We start from the raw sequence: 11178 nt of genomic DNA, 5'->3' as shown, positions 1-11178 counted from the left end.
TATGTTTATTATCATCTTTATCCTGGGAAGCATGTGGACAGATTTTGTCAAAAGACCCCTGCTTTGCTGAAGTCTATTTCTTTCTGTTTTTGTTACACAATCTGTACAAGGAAGTAGTTGTGACACCAAACGTTCCTGTATAACTTGTTTGTGGGTGAGATTAATCCTGCGCTTTATCACACTATTGACAGAAGCACAACACGTGGATCAACACACTACAAGAACTAATGGGACAGGCATTAGGCCAGTAGACCTGAACGCAACACAGTGCACTTGTGAAAGTTTAGGTTCTTAAGAAACATGGCTCATGACTGATTGTCTGGTTTTGGATGCATTACATCTGATAGTAGGTCTGTTTCTTCCTCCTATCATTTACTTGTGTACTTTTACTGCAATGTCTAGCATGTAGTGACTTCGCACAGCCAAGCCTGATCCTCAGAGACCACAGAAGAAGAAAACAACATATCCTACATTCCTTCTGTTTTTGGAGCCTTCAGGAAATTATTACAGAAATCATTATCCCTTTGATATAAAAGTATATTTTTCATGACAAGATCCTCTGACAGGCATCATTTCAACTGAAGGAAAATCTCCCTAATTCTTTACATATATTATAAATAAATCCCTCTTAAAGCCTCATTAGATAGTAGACAGTATGTCTTTGCTCTCAAGTAGTCGCACGCTGCAGTGCGAGCATGTTCAAGCAGGCCTGGAGTGGAAAAATCCACAGACATACTCTGAGAAGAGAAAAAAAAAACAGACATGCTCAGGCACAGATGCATTAGATGCCTTCTTCCTTTGTCAGATTGGGCTTTCAAAAACATGTGCACACTGCAAAGGCTTGAGATTCATGTGAACATACACTACAGTCTTTATGTTTTTCATGAACATGAAGTTTCTTAAAGCCATTTTGATCTAAAGGCTTATGCTTAAATGCTTGAAATTTGTTTCCTAGACAAATGGTGAAGGTGATGCCTATGTATGAATTTAAAGGCAAAGGATGGCTCCTTTAAAGAATTTAAAATATAAGATCGTTTTGATTTTGTTTTTGTTTAACACTTTTTTGGTCACTGCATAATTCCATTTGTGTTATTTCATAGTTTTGATGTCTTTACTATTATTCTAAAAAGTGGCAAATAGTAAAAATAAGGTAAATGTGGTGTGTCCAAACTTTTAACTGATAAAAGTAAATGCAAGGCCCCCGTCCATAAAGGCTAAATTCAGATATTAAAACTCCTTGCTCCAACCAGGTATGTATGATTAATACCTGCAGGCCCAGACCTGCTGTAAGACCAGAAGTCGTCCTGCATACTGACTGGGTCTCACTGAACCATACACAACTCAAGTACAACTTGCATGCAAACTGGATAGTGGTGCTTACTACCTGTTAGAATTCTTTTCTTATGAAATAAATACCAGTTTCATGGAAATGCAACCTCTCCATTACGCAAATAAGAAATGTTACACCTGGCCTGAACTCTGGGAAGAAAATGTGTTGCAATACATGTGTTGCATGTAAATATTTTCATTTTCGCCTGTCACTCATGATTGTCACGTGTTTAGGTCGTATTCTTCTCACATTACACACAGTCTTGTCCTGACTTGACCTGTTCAAATATGCTTTGAATAAACCTAAAACAAACAAGACCATTTAACAAGGAAGTTTGACAAAAACTAAATAAGAGCAACCCAGGCAGGGCATTTTGACACATTGATTTTTATTAAAACAAAAATATCTTCCTTTGTGGTATTTTAAAGAATATTTCCTGAATGGCACCAATTACAGGCATGTTGTCAACAGTAGAATATTTTTTGACAGAATTCAATTGACACAGATATTTATGATTTTTATTTATTTATTTATTTATTTTTTTACCTACACTTACATCTTTATGTTTCTCTGTTCACCCCTTTCTAGACTGCATTGAAAAGCACAATAAAATACATCCATTACGATAATTTTGCATGGCATGACACCCAGATCTTTGCCCATAAAGCATCCGTTAAATTCCATTTCAGTTAAACATGGTGGTATGGAAAGCAGAGGCAGAAGATGATGGACACATTTCCCCAAGTGGAAGAGGAGCAGGTAACAGAGCGGGACTGGAAGAGAGGAATCATGGCGGTTATGTTTCAGGTTGTGGAGCCTTCTCCTGTTTCTTCTCATCATCAATTTCTGTGTGTGAGCAAAAGAGAGGAGGACAGAGGGACAGACAGAGACAGAGATGAGATGATCAATATATAGTGTGGTTTGCAACACAGAAACATGCCCAAAGTTCTTGTCAAAATGTGGATCTGGGGAATTTCTGCTGTCATGGCTACGCCTGTATCTGCCTCTCCATCTCCCTCTACCTCCATCTCTCTCTAGCCTTATCTCTGTGTTCTGTCTGTTCTCTTTGTTTCTCTGTAGTTCCTGCCTTGCCCACTGGTTTCCCTCCTTCTGCACAACACACCTGTCTGCCATCAGCCAATTAGTCCCGTGACTTTGTCCCGCCTTCACCTGCCTGCTGTCAGCCTATCAGCTCCTGGACGCCTTCCGGCCCATCCAGCTGTTCCCATTCTCTCAGTGTATATTTTTGTCTGTTTCCCTGTAGTATTTGTCAGATCGTCTGACTTGTCTTGGCGTCCTTGCCTTTCTATGACCTGTTACTTGCCATAGTTAGCGTTACTGATTAGTACATAGCGGCTTCACGATCATACTGTAATAATTGCAACCGCTACTTTCGATGCATGGTGCAAATTGAGTGAAAACTACTAACATAAGGCTGGTAAGGCGAGGGTGTGTGTGTTTTTTATTTCCTTCTTCTGGACAGGCTGGCACTGAGTGGAACAAGGGCAAGTTCTCTATCAGGCAGCTGGGTGTGTCAGGAGCAGCCATCCAGTTAATCAGTAGTTCATCTTTGCTTTGCCATGTTTGCAGACTTGTTTTAGCACGATGGAGGGGGAGGAGTTATGCTGCACTGAACAAGGAGGTGAAGGGCAGGGCGAGACTTGGAGCAAGAGCGGATGAGACAGATTTTTCCCAGGAGCATATTCCTTTCTCCCTGGGCATACAACACGTACCTTGCTGGGTGGGGAGAGTTTTATCTTCTTTGGTGACGGTCCTCTTTAGACGTTTTTTGTCAAAGTCCTGCACTTCTTGTTTGACTGGGTTGTCTCCCATTTTGGAAGATTACTATTGGAGAAAAGTGTCAGAGAGAACAATGTCAATTTGAATAAAAACAGGGATTTTGACTATTAACAAGACTAGGTTGACCTAGTGCAAGCCGGGTCATTGATGTCTCGCCTCCTCTTGGCTTTCGCACCCTAGTATAATTCATGCTCTGTACTGCCCTATGCATTGTAGTGAGTGATATACTTTATAAGTGGCACTTTGTACAATTCTAAAGGCCCACATCTAGAACAATAGCTAGATAGAAATATAACTATAACAAGATTTAAATTGTTCTAAGTAAATAGAATGTCTGTGTTCACACTACAACTACAATTAAAGCTGCAAGCAGCCTCGAAAGGTATTCACAGTGCCAGCGCAACCGCCTAGTACAGTGACCGCTTCTGAAAATCACTGGTGTGAGAAGTGTCCACTAGCAATCAGGAGTGAATGCGAGTCACGGTTTATGAGTCGATGCTGTAAATGTGTGATTTCTAGCATTAGCGGTTAACATAGCACAAATTGAAATTGGTACTGCATTGTCGTTGTTTGGGCTATCAACACCAAACTTGGTACAGTCCCTAAGGTTGTCACTAATGTGCCCACCAAGTTTCAAGGTCATAGGCCACTGTGAAGTGGACTTGTGATAACTTGTAAAATGTCAGAATCTGATTGGCTAATAACTCTACCCGATCATTACGAATTGTATTTTTGTTTGGGCATGTCCATGGACCATGCATACCAAATTTGGTGTCATTTGGACTTATGGTTCTGGAGAATAAGATTGTTAAAGGTTTCACAAAATTTCCAAGATGGTGGCCAATCTACCCAGACTGACCTTATGGGTCCTTATGGGAAATGTGTTCAGCATGCCAAATGACAGCTATATACCAAGTTTCAACTGTCTAGGTCAACTGTGGCCGAAATGCTACACAACCGCTTGGAGACCTGCTAACGGTGTGTGCTATGTGTGTGCCAAATTTGAAAAATTTGACCAATCAGAAGCTGAGCTAGAGCCAATTACAAAAATTCAGTAACTGGCTCCAGCTACACTGGGAATACCTAACTATAAAAACATCAAAATTACTGTTATGCCGAATTCTGCATGCCTGCCGGGAAAGGCATGCACCTTGCGGAAGCTGCTGTCCCACACACCAACGAAAGGGGAAACTATCTCACATTTTAATGATTTGTGAGGAGAATTGCTCTTTTATAATGTTAATTAGGCTACCTCGGCAGGTCTGCATTTCTACCTGCCGAATAATGTATCCCCCCTATAACTTTGATTCTGGTGACCCTAGAATCAAATCCTTTTTACAGCATACATGTTGGGCTATTTTTGGTTGACAGAGTGAATTTCATCAGGTGACCCTCACCTGGCCTGAAATAAGACAACAAATCGTTAAAATGTGAAATAGTTTCCTCTTTCATTGGCTTGTAATAAGACTGGGACAGCGGCTTCCACGCTTCCGCGAGGTGCAGGCTTTTGCAGAATTTGGCATGTTGAAAAGAAACGTGACATGCAGGATCGGAAGAGCTCTTGGGATTAGCGGTAATGCGTGTTTACTGACTTGGATATACTCATTAACTAGAGTATTTGCTAGTTATCTTGTTAACTACCAAAATAACATCATGTCTTGGCCAACCTGATCTGCCGAGGGCAAATGTGTTATTATCCTATCTTTTTAATGGCTATGACCGGAAGGTAACGAGTATCTTATTGAAAACCTGTTTAGCCACGGTGAAGTTCCAGGTGTTTCTCTCAACATGGAGACTAGCCTCCACAGTAGATGTGGTGTTCAGATTCACCTACTGGTAAAGACATAAACAGCTTCACTTGGTGACTATCTAATGTCACCAAGCTAATAAGCTAATAACTAAACTAAACGAAAGCGCCGTAAAAGAGCATTATTGATTCTGCCAGCTCCTCTCTTTTGCTGCAATCCATGAACCCAAATCCTTCGGCTATGTCGTTATTCACGTTCGAGAGCGAGTAAAATAAAAGCACGTCGGTAAAGTAATCATGAATTTTCGGCGCTGACGATATGGTTGTAGTGCGAATGCTTGAGCAACAGTGCATCATTATAGTTTGTAGTAATCTTTATAGATGGCAGTGCAAACAACACAATATCAGGTATACCACCATGACTGTGTAGGTCTTGACACCACTTCTCGCACAACTTTCAACAATGGGTAATCAGTCAGTCAGTTAACTACTTTCGCTCTTCTAGGCCGGTCCCATGGGCCCGGCAAAAAGGACATGAGAAAAATAAAAGTGGACACAAGATCCCTCCAACTCAAGATGTTATCTACAGTGCATGCCCATGCAGGTAAACTCAAGCCCAGTCTCAGTTAAAAAGAGACACTGCAGTCCAGCTGAAGTCCTGGAGTTATGCAATTCAGTCACTAGAAACTGCACACACCCACAACACTTTATAACCCGCCTCCTCTCAATGGAGAACAAACAGCTCTAAAAGCTCTAAGAGCCGAGGTGTCATGTTACACTGTATTGTAAATTACAAGTATTCAGTTCTGCAGAGTGCAGACCAGGATTAGAAGGAAACATATTGTAACTGTGCCAATGTTTTGTATTTAAGCACACCCGTGAAAAAGTTTATTTGAAGGCTGGGGGAAATATAAAATACACACCTGGGTGAAAGAAGCAAATAGCAAGTAAGTAAGAACCTCATTGAAAAAGTAAATGTTTCAGTTTTTTAGGAGCATGTCACACCATGCAGGTAAAAGTTTGAAGAGGCTGTAGTTTTGTTTATCATAGTGCCCCACCCTTTACATTAGGCTACACTTCAAATGCCTGAGCAGGCCCGTTCATGACAAGCTTGCTCAGAAGACAACGATGATCAGTGATTACATTATAATTAGGCCCACATACAAGACAGCAGTGGAATAGCCTCGCGTGTAGCGGAATGCAGTGTTGACAGGACAAACAGCAGAACAATCAGCACAGAAGGAATGACAGCTAAAACAGACAACAATGTAACCGAATTAATTAGCATATCTGAACATGGTCTACCAAAACTATTGCATAAGCCTTATAACCTGTCTACAAAATAATAATTACTTAATTTACCATATAATTTATGTATTACATTGCATTACATTGATTCATTGTCTTATTGAATGGATGAATTGATGAACAGAGGTAATAAGAGTAGTTCTGAGTCATTTTACCTGATGCAGGGCTGCACAGTGAGAATGTCGTTTAGGCTACAGGTAAAGAAATGTGTCTGTATTGTGCAAAGCAAACAGTTTAAATAGAGAATACACACCCTTCTACACACCAACATGAACATCAGTCTGCCAGCTTTCATTGGCCCTAGAGCTCAGAGGAAGAATATCATTGGATAAGCCTGATGCTGGACAATATTATAGGACTCTCTTTTGACATGGCAGCCTTAAGGTGTGGAATTGGTGTACCAACAGAAAACAGGTTTTACCATAAGCCCTTTTCACCCAATCAAGTCTCAACTTGGCCTTAACAGGCTGTGATCTCGATTTGACAAACATTAACAATCCACCCTCATAGCATACGGGTATTACTGCACAGGTTGAAAACTACCTGACCATATGAATGACAGTAGCAAAGCAGACCACCCAGAGGCTCACCGCCCTACTGGTAAAACTATATAGAGTAGTCTAGTAGTCAGAGCATATGCAGAATATCTGGTAGTTTGTTACTGATGTAAGAAGAAAACAGGGCTAATGTATTACCTGAGTAGACAGCATTCAGAACCGAATGTGCCCTTGTGTGTGGGTAGCCCAAGAGGCAGCAGCACACACATCCTCCATTGAAACACCTTGTAACAATGCCCAAGAAGCAGCCACACCCCTGAAAGAATGCGCCCTAAGACCCTCTGGAGGCACCTGCCCTGCGGAGGAATAAGTCAAAGCAATAGCCTACACTATCCCGTGTAATAAATGGTCTTTAGACAGAGCCTTACCAATTGCCTGAGACCCATAACAAATTAATAGCTGATTAGAACGCCGCAGCGCCCACATGCGCTCCAAGTAAATGGAGAGCACATGTACAGGACACACTCCTCCTCATCTGACTGAAAAGGAGGAGGATGAAAAGCGGAGAGGCCAATGACCATAGATTTAAATCTGGCCTTTATAACCTATAACGCTTTGCTGAAACTAGCGCTACCAGTACGGTTGTCTTCAGAGACAAGAATTTCAAACCAACCTTAGTGAAGGCATCCGATAAGCATATTGCCAAACAAAATAAAGATAGTTACGTATTGTAACTCACAGGCTTTGCCCTCTAATGGGGCTCTATTGGCTTAGCCACTCAAAACTTTGCATGCACGTGCTCAGCCAATCAGGATGAGCCTATACAACCATATGGGGTATCATAGAACTAGAGTTACAATACGTAACTATCGCTCTATTTCACACAGGCTTCGCCCTCTAACGGGACTCTATTGGCTTAGGGGGCGAAGCTCAATGACTTCACTCCCTGCTGTGACACCAACATGAACAACATGCTGTGCCATAGCCTGAATTGACAGTCACAAGTGCTACAGGTCAGCCAGATATGGTCCCTATCACTCCACCTAACAGTAGAGTGGGGGCGGAAAAAAAAAAACAAGGCTACACACTACATGTTGACACAAGAGTGATGTAGCGCCGACCAATACAGGGGCTTGTCTCCATTTTGCCGCAGCACGAGAGACTCAAGCCTACTAGGTCATTGTCTCACAGGTCTTGTGTCCCACCACTGAGCACAGAGCCCAAGAAAGACCCAGACAGATCCAACAGATAAAATCTGATAAATGGACATGGCGTAGATGCCGCTGTAGCTATAGACCCCTGTAGGAAATGTTTCAAGAGGAGGTGGCCAAAAACTGACCTCTCTCCAAAACCCTCATGACAGGAAGAGATTGCCGATGCATATACTTTGATAGTAGAATGTGCCAATCCCCTCTCCAGCAGGTGCTGGAGAAAAGAGAGAACGGATCCATTTGAGCAATTCAAAGGATCAATGTTCTGCTCCCTGCACCACTTCTGGAAACCCAACCATTTAGTTTTGTAGCTATCAATGGTGGATTGAGCCCTCATGCCCTGGATGGTCTGCACCACATTGGCAGCCAATCCAGCACGCATCAGTCTGTCCCTCTCAGGAGCCAAACCTTGAGAGGCTGACCCAGACTGGGCATCGCGCGTATCATTCCGTTCGCCTGAGACAGTGCTCCCCAAAACTGAGGAACTGTCCAGGGTGGAGCCGCCACCAGCTGTGTCATTTCTGCGTACCACGGCGCCACGTGCGATCCGGGGCTACCAGAATGACTGACAACATCTCCTGCCTCACTCTCACCAGCAGAGGGGGAATGAGATGGAGGGGAGGGAAAGCATACAACAGCTTTCTTGGCCATCGCACGTATCCGAACGTGTCCATCTTGGGGGAATCTTGGGGAAACAGTGGGCAGTGGGTGTTTTGCCTTGTGACAAACAGGCCCACTTCCGCCCTCCCGGACCAAACCTGGTGCACAACCTCGGGGTGTAACCTCCATTCGTCCTCTAAGGGCCTGCCCCTCGACATGAGGTCGGCCCTTGTATTCTCCAGGCCTGGAATGTGTAGCGCCTTGAGGGAAAAGAGGTGATCAGTGGCCCATCGCCACAGGTTCTCCGCGGCCCTCAACAAAGGTGCGGATCAACGCCACCCTGTCTGGTGATGTAGGCCACTGTCGACCAGTTGTCGATCCTCACTAGCACATCTTTCCCCTGTAACAGGTGCAAAGTGCTGCCGGACCAACACAACCACGGTCAGTTCCAGAAGGTTGATGTGACGGTTTACCCCTGAAGGCCACACACCACCTACTGCCTGCCCCAGGTCGCCCTGATTCTCAGAATCAGGTCGTCCAGATAGAAGAAGACCCGTATTCCCTGTCGTTACGGTTTGAGAGCTGTGTCCACACACTTTGAGAAGGTGCGGGGTGCCAGAGAGTAGCCAAACGGTAGTCTGTTGTACTTGTAGGCTACTCCCTGAAAGGCAAAACGCAGAAATTTTCTGTGTCTTGGAGCCACTGCGACATAAAAGTAAGCATCTTTCAAATCCACTGTGGTGAACCAACCGCCTGGCTGTACCAGTTCCACCATCTTTTTGCTGTAAATATGCGGAATGGTCTCTGAGTGATACATGTGTTGAGCTGGCGGAGATCTAGAATAGGCCTCATATCTCCAGTTTTTCCGGGAACAAGAAAATAACCAGAATAGAGACCTCTCTCCCTGTCTCCCTGGGGAACCACAGAAATTGCCTACTAGAGCAATTCCTCAATCTCCCTGGAGAGAGCGTCCATGTCTTCCTCAGAAGTCATGACAGACTCTGTCACACCTGTGAACAGAGGTGGTACGCATTTAAACTGGAGTGAATACGGTTCCGCCACTCCTGATAAATTCTGTCAGGGGGCGGGCAGTCAGTTGTGGGGCATACGCCATCTCGGCCCTCTCCGCCGCTGAACTGCTCAATACAGGCAGAACAGCCCAGGAGAGAATACTAAAGTGTGGTCTGAATTAATACAACCAAAACAACTCATGGTGTATAGCCTGGAGAAATGGATATCAAGTTATGGAAATTAGTTTATAAAGTTTATCGTATTATCAACTGCACATAATAGTCTATGGTCTGAAGACTGATTAGTCTTCAGTGTCTTTGTGTCATTGTCTCTATCATGGGCAACATGTGGACAGATTTTGGAAAAATTTCTTTCTGTTTTTGTTACACAATCTGAACTTGCAAGGAAGCAGTGACGACACCAAACGTTCCTGTATAACTTGTTTTGGGTGAGACTATAGCGCTTTATCACACTATTGACAGAAGCACAACACGTGGATGCAATTAGAAGAACAAATGGGACAGGCATTAGGCCAGTAGACAGTGTGAAAGTTTATTTTGTGTTTAGGGCTCCATGACTTACTTTATTGTCTTGTTTTGGATGCATTACATCTGATAGTATGGCTATTTCTTCCTCCATTTACTTGTGTCCTCGTCTGTACCCCCTGTCTTTTACTGCTATGTCTAGCATGTAGTGACTTTGCACAGCCAAGCCTGATCCTCAGAGACCACAGAAGAAGAAGACAACATATCCTACATTCCTTCTGTTTTTGGAGCCTTCAGGAAATTATTACTGAAATCATTATCCCTTTGATATGAAAGTATATTTTTCATGACAAGATCTTCTGACAGGCATCATTTCAACTGAAGGAAAAGTGGAAATCTACCTACCTCTTTACATAGGTATTAAGATAGTAGACAGTATGTCTTTGCGCTCAAGTAGTCGCACGCTGCAGTGCGAGCATGTTCAAGCAGGCCTGTAGTGGAAAAACACAGCCGGCCCCGTCTTAATAAATTCACAGAAAAAAAACAGACATGCTCAAGCACAGATGCATTATACTCAATTTTCCTTTCTCAAAATGGGCTTTCAAAAACACACTGCGAAGGCTTGAGATTCATGTGAACATATCACCATGCATTTTACACGCATGTTCCTCATTAATAAAAGTAAATGCAAGGCCCCCATCCATAAAGGATAAATTCAGATATTAAAACTCCTTGCTCCAACCAGGTATGTATGATTAATACCTGCAGGCCCAGACCTGCTGTAAGACCAGAAGTCGTCCTGCATGCTGACTGGGTCTCACTGAACCATACACAACTCAAGTACAACTTGCATGCAAACTGGATAGTGGTGCTTACTACCTGTTAGAATTCTTTTCTTATGAAATAAATACCAGTTTCATGGAAATGCAACCTCTCCATTACGCAAATAAGAAATGTTACACCTGGCCTGAACTCTGGGAAGAAAATGTGTTGCAATACATGTGTTGCATGTAAATATTTTCATTTTCACTCATGATTGTCACGTGTTTAGGTCGTATTCTTCTCACATTACACACAGTCTTGTCCTGACTTGACCTGTTCAAATATGCTTTGAATAAACCTAAAACAAACAAGACCATTTAACAAGGAAGTTTGACAAAAACTAAATAAGAGCAACCCAGGCAGGGCA

The sequence above is a fragment of the Centroberyx gerrardi genome, chromosome 16, assembly GCF_048128805.1.
Source record: "Centroberyx gerrardi isolate f3 chromosome 16, fCenGer3.hap1.cur.20231027, whole genome shotgun sequence".
Lineage (NCBI taxonomy): Eukaryota > Metazoa > Chordata > Actinopteri > Beryciformes > Berycidae > Centroberyx > Centroberyx gerrardi.
The sequence above is the reverse complement of the archived record's forward strand: the minus strand, read 5'-3'. Positions refer to the sequence as shown.